This window comes from Triticum aestivum, chromosome 7B (assembly GCF_018294505.1).
Source record: "Triticum aestivum cultivar Chinese Spring chromosome 7B, IWGSC CS RefSeq v2.1, whole genome shotgun sequence".
NCBI lineage: Eukaryota > Viridiplantae > Streptophyta > Magnoliopsida > Poales > Poaceae > Triticum > Triticum aestivum.
In genome coordinates, this window is record NC_057813.1 from 198,159,754 (window position 1) to 198,170,297 (window position 10,544).

The 10,544-nt window shown below is 42.7% G+C and overlaps 1 long non-coding RNA gene across 1 annotated transcript; it reads left to right on the forward strand.

Annotated features, from left to right (window-relative positions):
* Nucleotides 1-6,272: 6,272 nt before the first annotated feature.
* On the forward strand, nucleotides 6,273-9,273 carry LOC123159883 (uncharacterized). Its single transcript, XR_006479914.1, has 5 exons — nucleotides 6,273-6,428; nucleotides 6,562-6,673; nucleotides 6,758-8,011; nucleotides 8,705-8,774; nucleotides 9,037-9,273. It is a non-coding gene; the product is annotated as an uncharacterized lncRNA (long non-coding RNA).
* Nucleotides 9,274-10,544: the final 1,271 nt, after the last annotated feature.

A 10,544-nucleotide genomic window follows, 5' to 3' on the forward strand; every position in this document is an offset into this window, starting at 1 on the left:
ACAACCTTATGAATATGAGATCATGCCATTTTTAAACCATATTTATGTATAAATGGTGTTGTGCTTTTGAAAGTATATATGTAAAAAAAATGATGTATATAGAATGTAATTCCAATTGAAAATGGATCCCGCCCGAAAAAATAGTAGAATACAAACAGGATTCGAATTGAGTTGGCACGGTAAACATGCACTGTGCAAAATTTGAACGAAGCGGGGAAAGTCGCAGTAACCGCCCGAAACCAAAATCTGCGAGATGGAAATCACTACTGCCTATCCCTGCCGCGCAAAGCCTATCTGCTGGAGTTCTATAGGTTTCGATAGGGGTAGGTTTGTAATTTCACCCAAACGTGACGTAACCGCCTCTCACCCGGATTCATACACGGTGGGCGCCAAAACACAGTGTGCCCTCGGCCGAAATCGACTCCCTCCCCGATTCATATTCATACACGGTGGGCGCCAAAAACAAACTCTCGTCAGCAAATATTCGGTGTATGCGAGATTACCATCCTATCCCCAACCGACTAATGTTGCTGTGATGTAGTAGAAATTTGAAACGGGGGCTATGTTTGTAAATTTCCTCGCATTTGAGACAAGCACGCCCTGAATACATGGTTCCCCCCTTCCTCTCTACCTCCCTTTTCCTCATTCGTACTCCGTGGGCGCCAAAATACCCTCTCCTCCTCCATCCGCCGCCGTCCGCTACCCCATCCACCGCCGTCCTCCTCCACCATGCCGGAGCTGATACCCCGACGCCGTCGTCCATTACAAGAGATCGACCTCTCTCATCCACGCCTTCGGACCAGGATCCTTGCATCCCGTCCTCTCGCTTCATCCCCGACGTCGTCCACCTTGCCAGCGCTGCTCCTACGACCGTCTCGTCCACCGCGCCCCGCCGCCACCGTCTACCCTCCTAGATCTGCTTCCACGCCGCCGACAGCCATCGCTACCGCAGCACTGTCAAATTCTCACCAGATGCGTACACGGCGCCACACCAGAGGCGGTACTCTTTCGTATCTGCTCAACTTATTAATCACACCAAGAAAATAGATCGCCACTGCTTTACTCTGATTTCTTGTCTTGGTTGCGAACTTGCCTTTGTCTGGTTTGCACCTTCAGATCCGCCATGGCACGCTCAACACTATACTCCCAATGATTATGGTTTTCCCCTTTTATATTACACACTAGTTAAATCACAGTAGACTAAATTTCAGAATTGGGTCAGTCGATTTTTCAGAGCTCGCCGGAGTTCGTCGGTGCGATCCAAGGGGCTCGGGTGGTTGTGGGGCCTCACCGAACGAAGAAAACTCAACGCGGGTGGGGGGTGGGGGTGGCGGAGGAACACATGCGGTGGGGGCCGGTGGTCCGGCCGGCGGCCCGTGCGGTGTTCTGTATGGGAAGAATCAAAGACGAGGAAGAAGAAGGGTTAGGAGACGTAGGATCTTCATCCAACCGCCTGAAATGGTCGAGAGACAGCTGGGAGTTGCATTCTTAATGCGCTCTGGTTTATCATGTGTGGGCACTGCGCAACCAACATTTTATTATCCAAAATTTGCTTGCTCTTCTTTACCATGTTCGATAGAGCTGTGACACAAAACGTAGGACCGACTCCAGCAGACTGTACCCATACTTCACTAGCCACACCACTAGTCCCACCACACAGGACCTGCACTCCAGCAAAAGGTATACTGATTTCATTTGCCATAGCACCAGCTGTACCACAGAAAAATCCCACTCCAGCAAAAAGTACAGCAAGTCCACCGGCCGAAGACCTATCCCAACTGCAGAGACGGCCAATTCCTGCAGATTGGAACCCCATTCCATTTATTCCCAGTTTAAAAAACAACGCTTTCAATATTGTTAGGGACTGCGTGCATATATTCCCATCATGGGAAAATTATTGTGAAGACAAACACCATTTTCACATCTTCCTGTCCAACTTACATGTAAGTGCTATTATTCATGGTTATTATTTTCCTGTTTTCTGCTGATTGAACACATCAATGATTTACATTACATTGTTGTAACTAGGCGAGGGTCAATCTGGATAGTCATGACGAGCAAAGCTTGCTTGTGCTTTTCAAGAAAGCATTGCAGCAGTATCGGTGTTATCTGAGGAAATCACACTTTGGTGGCAAATCTATAAACGAATTTCTGGTGAAGTCTCCTATGCTAAATTTAGAAGACATTGAATGGAAAAACATTGTTGTGCACTGGTCTCGTTCCCAGAATGAGGTACTGTCTATGAAATCACATGACAATTTGAACTTCTACTTTTTTGCATGTGCCTTACGGATCTTGTTTGCAGGAAATCTGCTCGAAGAAGAATTTCGGTTTGAAAAGAATGACAGGATATCGCAAATATGCTGCCCGCTGCTTTGCTCTTGTTAGTACCTGTTGTCCTGTATCACTGTACTTGCATACATACCTGGTTCATTATGTGACAGCAGTATGCATGATAGCTTGCTTATCAATTGTTCGCTCCAAATTATCTGATCTATATGAATGGTTACATTAGTGTAGAATATATCCAATGCCAATGATTTTTTTTAGCTCTGCATTGTTCTTGTAAGTACATGTTGTCCTTTATCAGTGTACTTATGTTGACAGGTAGTTGTTCATGTACCATCACTCTGCAGCTTATTTTTCTTTGCCCTCCATTTTCTACACATCAGATCTAATTTACTCTTACCATAACGTTGGCACTGAAGAAGTTTAGTTGTGCATTGCTCTTGGCTGTGCCTTTTGCCTGTATCGCTGCACATACATTTATAGCTACTTGGTTATGTAGCATCACTCTTCATCTTATCTCAAATATTCTCCATTTTTCGTATATTATCACATCTATATTTACTCTTAACAAAATGTAGAATAAAGGCAATGCTTATGAAGAACATTCTGTGTTAAAATTCTTGAATTGCCCCCCCCCCATCAGCATGGACAAGGGCTTTATAGAGCCTGTCTTCACCAGTAATGTAAGTTTGTCCTTCTCAAGCCTTCAAACTTTGTTGTGTATATTTGGTTAGGCATGTCTGCAACAACTGTTTATTTTTGGTGTTTGCATCAAATTGCATGTTTAAAGTTTATTATGTAGTTCATAAACAAAAGTTTGTCCTTCTCAATTTAAGTTTTCAGTTGTACAACCAAGTTCCTTCTTCATACCATGTAAATTAAACTATACAGAGCAAGTGATTTTCTTTTGCACTGCATGTATGCTTCTGTTCTTTATCCGTAATCCAGTGGTGTGGTGAACCTACCCACTACAGCACAATGTCATATTCTGCAATGTCTTAACTATGAACAATGTCATATCATTCTACTATTATTTAAACCGCCTCTTTATTTGCCAATATGAAATGGGATAAATTGACAGCACACTAACCATTGATATTTATGAGTTCTTGATCTGTAATCCAGTGGTGTCGTGAAGCTGCCAACTCCTTCACAATGTCAATTCCTGCCATGTCTTGACCTGAACAATACCATATTGTGTTAATGCAATTTTAAACTGTGTCACTTTATTCGTGAATAAGAAATGTGATGAATTGTCAGCACTGATACTTTTATGTGCAAAATCTGTCATATGTCTACTTGTTTATCTTTCAGAGTGAGGAATATATAAGTGTTGAACAAGTGCAGTCTCATCATCTTACTCAACTGCTTGCGCTGCAGCTCCCCAGCAGGGCTAACCTTTCTTGAACTCTATTGAAGTGCTGTCGGTTTTGTATATTATTTTGTCGGCATGTTTATTTGCATTGGTGATGATCTTTGATGCCCAGTGTATGTAATCTGCTGTCTGCTTGTGCTTTATTATCATAGTGGCAAACTTTGATGCCCAGTGGATGTACTATGCTGTAATTTCTTTATTGTATAGTCTAGGTTTTTTCTTATTCACGATGCTGCAGTTATTTTACTGTATACATATATATATATATATATATATATATATCCTATCTTCGCAGTAAACCGGCCAAACCGTAAAATTATGGTACATAATCGGGCCGTCATGCAATCACGATGTATGATCCGCATCATGGGCCCCGTTAAACTGGCCCACTAGTAGATTCGGGCCTTTAATAGGCCGAGTAACCCCTGGCCCTCTTTTCGCAAGAAAACTCAATGGGCTTTTAGGAGGCTGAGAAGTAGGCTGGGCCTGAAACGTCCTAAATAGCTCACGGGCCGGCGGCAACCCGAAATGGACCCCGACCCATGATTGTGCAAATCAATTCACGGGCTTTTAACAGGCCAAAGTTGTCTCGGTCCTTGTTTGGCCCAATCAGATATCAGCTGCGAGCAGGCCGGATGCAAACCGGACCATAGTTAGGCCCAACTATATGACGGGCTTTTAACAGGCCGAAATTAATATAGGGCCGAAATGTTAAATGGGCCGTTAACAGGCCGAAACTAATATCAGGCCGAATTACTAAATGGGCGTTTAGCAAGTGGGCCCAAAAGCATAGCGTCCAGTCAATGGGCCGAATCTGATATGGGCCATAATTGAGCCCAAAGCCTCTTAAAGGGCCGGACCTGATCTGGGTCGTGATTTGGCCCAGAAAGTGGGAGGCTTTTAACGGGCCGGATCTTAGATGGGCCATTACTAGGCCCGGAACGTGGCAGACCATTAATGGACCGGATCAATTATGGGCCGACATTTGGCCCAAAACATGGCAGCCAGTTAATGGGCCGGCCTACTAGGGTCCTCAAAATCTTGTGGGCCTACAGCTAGGCCGGCCCATTAATGTCGGCGAAATCTCGTGGGCCTTTAGCTGGGCCGGCCCATTATGATCCGCAAGAATTTTGTGGGCCTTTACCTGGGCCGGCCCATTATGGCACACAAAAATCTTGTGGGCCTTTACCTGGGTCGGCCTATTATGGCCCGCGAAATCTTGTGGGCCTTTAGCTGGGCCAGCCCATTATAGTCCGCAAAATCTCGTGGGCCTTTAACTGGGCCGGCCCATTATGGGCCGCAAAATCTTGTGGGTCTTTAGTTGGGCCGGCCCATTTAAACTTGATTGGCCGTGCCACGTGTCGACGTATCATAGGCGCCTTCTGTCCAATGAGTGGATGACATCTGTCCCAATGATGAGCCGACACGTGTTTCCTCTAGCCAATGATGATTTTACACGTGGAAAATCCCCATTGGTCGGGGCTGTTAACGGGTTATCGGATCCAAAACCCGACCCGATAGCTTAACGGCGTTTCGTTACGGTGGATGTCACGTGTCGGTCACCCTTGACGAAAGCACTTCTGTGACGCGCGATTTATCGTCATGGAAGTGGACACTTCCGTGATGATAATTTTGGTAATGTCATGGAACACTTCTACGACAGCACAGGTATGACTATCTTGATTCTGTCATAAATTTGTCATGGATGTACATGCATGACCAAAAACGCGACTTACTGTGACAAACACGTATCATCACGGAAGTGTATTTTTTTGTAGTGTAGAGCGCTCATGATCAAAGGGAAGCAACAATAGATTGACAACTGCAAGAGGAAGTGTGGGCAAGGGAAGTACAATTCGGGAGCTCAGCAGAAACCCCGTTTTACCCCGAACTCGGGAAGACACCTTCAACATAACCATGGAGGTCACAATCACAATGGAGGGATTCTGCATAACCATAGTGGCCCCAAGAATGGTAATGGGAATGGAGGAAGCAACGGTCAGAACCGTTTCAACCCAGCAACGCCCGCCAAGAAGGATTTAAGTCACGTTACTTGCTACAAGTGCCAGAAGAATGGACATTTTACCAATGAATGTCCTGAAGCTAAGAATGGGAATGGCAGGAAGCTCTGGGAAGAAGCCCAACCCTTTAAACAGGGGACAAGTGAACCACGTTAGCGTGGAGCAGGTTGAAGCACAGCCAGATGTAGTATTAGGTAAAAATTTTGTTAAGACATTTACTGCAATTGTTCTTTTTGATATTGGTGCATCGCATTCATACATATCAAGGGGATTTGTGGATAAGTATAAATTGCCCACCAAAGTCCTTAGAACACCTATGTTAGTAAGTTCGCCGAGAGCGAAACATATGTCAAGTTAAGAATGTTTTCAGATGGCATTGACCATAGGTAGGCATGTTTTCCCCACGGATCTGATAATTCTAGAGTCGCAAGGATTGGATGTGATTCTGGATATGGATAGGCTATCGATGTATGGAGAAAACATTGATTGCACTAGTAAGTCGATTTTAACAACGGATAGTTTCCAACGAAAAATCAGATATGTTGCAAGTAGCCCCACGTATCCCACCTCTCCCATGTTTTTTTTATTTGACCTCTCGCACGTCTTGAGAAGAGTCTCCGTAGATCTCTCATCTTCTCCCGCCCGTAACAGAAACTTCCCAAATTTTCTGCCGCGAGAAGCCCTAGAAGAATCTCTTAATCCATAATCGGCGGCGGCGCCTTCCATTCCAAATCTCCGCCTAGGTCTTCATCTCTACTTCCCTATTTTGTTGCGCTGCCCCTTTTCTGATCTATCTAGTGTCAATCATCATTCTCACCAATACTAATCCATCTGGTTGACCCTCGCTGGATTGGAATTTGGATGATGTGTCAACAGTGCAGGGGCAGGGTTGATGGATCCTCGATGGACTGCAAAAGCCTATGAGATCCGCATGAAGGTCATCTGCACCAATCCCTGCCACACCGACATCATCTTCTCGCAAGGCAAGGTACGTATACATCGAAGGATTCAGAAGTACAAACGTGTAGTACCTGCTACTAACTTTGTTCCCGAATCACTTTCGATTTCATAGGATCTTCTTAGGACACGAGGCCTGTGGTTAAGTTTCTAGGATTTTGTCGCTGATGAGTACGTGAAGGCGGCCGGGGACAAAGGCAAATGTATAAGATGTAACGAACACACACTCTGAATTTGGGTGGTGCTGCGTGCAGGGTGGTGGTGAGCTTGCCGGAGCACCTAGAGGGGTCTACGGTGGGGGACACAGTGGGACCAACGTTCGTGTAGCAGTGCTACTCGTGCAGCAGCAGAGCGTTTGAGTGGAAGAATGTGTGCACTATGCTGTCATTCGTCGTCGGCCCCGAGATGCTCCGCGATGGCACCATCAAGTTCAGGGACAGCCATGGGGCATTTTGCTGCTCGTCTTCCTCTGTTTTGTGGTTTTTGTTTTTTGCGTTTCTGTTGATTTATGTATATTTTTAAGCGGAACTTAGTCATATTCCTACACTAGACTGAAGATGCAGAAGTTAGAAGTTACATGGATACTAGAACCAAGGAGGAACAGTTAGATACCTAGGCAAGTACGAGGATATTCTTTCTTACATCGCCCATCTTATTTAGAAATATACTAGAAACTGATTACACAATCTTCAACTTTGCAGTGTCTATTTTTCTCTTTGAAACAACACGGACTACTATTGAAAAAGTTGCTTGCCAATTAGGACCATAATCTTATACTTGAAATACTGAACCATCTCCCTGGAGAAAATTTATTTGCTTGTCATATATATTGGCAGTACGAACGTGCATCAAATTCTCAGTATCCGGATTAACTTAGAAGGTTCATATTAAAAAAAACATTTTAGGCTAGAGACCTTTGTTTGAGTAATGATGTTCTGATGACTGGCAGCTCAGCTACTGCATGATTGTAACAGCAGAACTTAAAATTTACTTCTCTGGTCCACCCAGGGTATTAGCTGAGGCGACGGCTTGTCTAGGCATATTTGATTTCAGTATATATACATTTGAAATAATGATTCGTGGACTTCTAAGTTAGCAATCCATATTATATATGAATATGCAGGTTAATTACAAAATTTACCAATCCGTACTATGAATCTGCAGGTTAATTACAAAATGTATATATACTAAATTGGATTATTAATAGCAATCCTAAATATTTTTATTCTCTACCATATGCTTTCATCTTTTTTCCCCACCTTATTTGTACAAGAGAACACTTACGGGAGTACTGCAGGGGGCTAATTTTTTTCATCGGAGGAGAGGACTACATAATGATAGCTAGCTGCACTCTTATAAAAGTAAGATGGTAAGATTTATAACCTATCAACATATAATATATTTGGCTCTAGCATTTGAAATTCTTCCTTTTTTTTATATCTCGTACCATACTATACTGTAACTGAAACTTATGACAAACTAACATAATGCTTGCACATATTGCCCATTCAGTTTCACAAAGCATTTTAAATCTGCTTTTTTTTGGCATATCTTCCTAGTACTACCGCTAAATGTAGAAATTATACATCAGTCATGCCTTCTTTTCTATTGTTTTCGAGCATATAATGCCTCTAAAAATGGATAAGAGCCAATGCATCTTTAATTCGTAAATTTTGGAATATCGATTATTTTCTCCTTAATGTCTTATGTTTGCAACTCAGCATACAACATAGCTTTATATTTTAATAGGTTAACGATGTGACACCAAGCTATCTATGAAGTTCTATGTTTGTTTTTCTTTTTGCAATAATCACACAATGCATCTAGTCTTCATAACTGCAACCTAGATCATCTGGAAGGAAAGAAATCACAAGATATTTTGGAATATTGACCCATCATTTGATTCTCGGAAAACTATAAGCTAGATTATTCCCTTCTGCTACATAGAGCCAAGGCTGATCTAGGGCCAGCTATATTCTCTGTTGTAAATTCAGTAAACTAGCTAACCTTTTTTTTGTTTTTATTCTTCGCCTAACTCTTCCTTTGGCTTACCACCTCTCAGCATTCATTCTTCATTGGTTATATGGTGCTGGGTTTGAGGGTGGCAGCCTCGGCTGGACAACAGATGTAAGGTAAGTAACTTGTGAGCCTTTATGTGTTTGTATGACCTTCCCTACTGACTTTTGATTAAAAAAACCACAATTCACATTGTATCAAGACACTAATTCACTATACAAGGTGGAGAAATGCTGATGGCTTAGAACATGCCGCTCAATAGATGTAGTGGAATTGATTATCGCATGAACTCTGTACATTGCTCCTCCAAATTTTATTTCTCTATTAATCCGATTTTCTCTAATGTAAGTTACTTATCTCATTTCTTTGCTGTTGCAGATTGCGAAGATAAACTAATATGCATGGCTCGGGTGTGGATTGCAAGGTCGAGAATGAAGCTACTACTAGATAGTTCCACATGATGTTTTAGAATTTTTTTTGCAAGATCAATGCTTCAAACATTATGTTTTTACAATGGCTGAGATGTTAATTGCAAGGTCGAGAATTAGGTTGCTGCTACTAGATAGTTCACATCTTGTAATCTTTGGAGTGCGTTCTTTGTAATGCAACAGTCAAATTAATAAATGAGACTTTTTTTGCTTATTATATTGTGGTTCTTATATGTGCTTTATCAGCATTGACATGGTAACTCTAGATGGCAATATTTGAAGTACCATTAATTTTCATGCTATGAAGGAATGCTTCTAGGCATTGTAATGACCATTTATGCCCATTTGAAAATCATTTTGTGCAGGGTAGTCACCAACGCATATGAAGCGTTGTTAGGCTCTAACTTTATATGTAGCTACCTGGCAACGCTTATTCACATCATTTACCAACGCATGTAGATATGTTGCTGTAAACCCTTGCAACGCCACCAACGGCAACGCATAATAATCCGTTGGTGTATACCTTAGCAACGATTATATGGACATACGACAACGCATCGATGCGTTGTTGAAGGGGGGTTCTTGTTGTAGTGAAGGATTAGGTATGTATCCAGGTACATGCCGAAGAGGACTCAAGTGAATTCCTTATCAGGAGTTGTACAGGAGGAAGTACCAGTGGTGAAGGATTTCCTTGATGTATTTCCGGAGGAGTTGCCAGGTATGCCATCGGATAGAGACATTGAGTTTTTGATTGAGCTTTTGCCAGGCACAGGGCCAATATCTAAGAGACTGTACAGGATGCCCGCAAAGGATTTGGAGGAAATTAAGAAGCAGATTAAGGAGTTACTGGATAAAGGATATATTCACCCAAGTTCGTCACCTTGGGGATCACCAGTGCTTCTAGTGGAGAAAAAGGATGGATCATTAAGAATGGTTGTTGATTATCGTGGATTGAATGAGGTTACGATAAAGAACAAGTACCCGCTGCCGATGATCAATGATTTGTTTGACCAGTTGCAAGGAGCTAAAGTATTTTCCAAGATTGATCTCTGATTAGGATATCACCAGCTGAAGATTCGAGAGCAGGATATACCTAAGACAACTTTTACCAGCTGAAGATTCGAGAGCAGTATACTGTTATGTCGTTTGGCCTGACTAACGCGCCTGCCTATTTCATGAACATGATGAACAAAGTATTTACGAAGTTCTTGGATAAGTTCTTCATGGTGTTCATTGACGATATTCTGGTCTACTCAAAGAATGAAGAGGAGCATAAGGAGCATTTACGTTTGGTACTTGGAAAGCTCAGAGAACATCAGCTATATGCTAAGTTAAGCAAGTGTGAATTTTGGTTGAAAGAAGTAGGATTCCTCAGACATGTTATATCCAGAGAAGGAATAGCAGTAGACCCCACCAAGGTTGTCACCGTGATAAATTGGGAAGCACCCACGCCAGTTG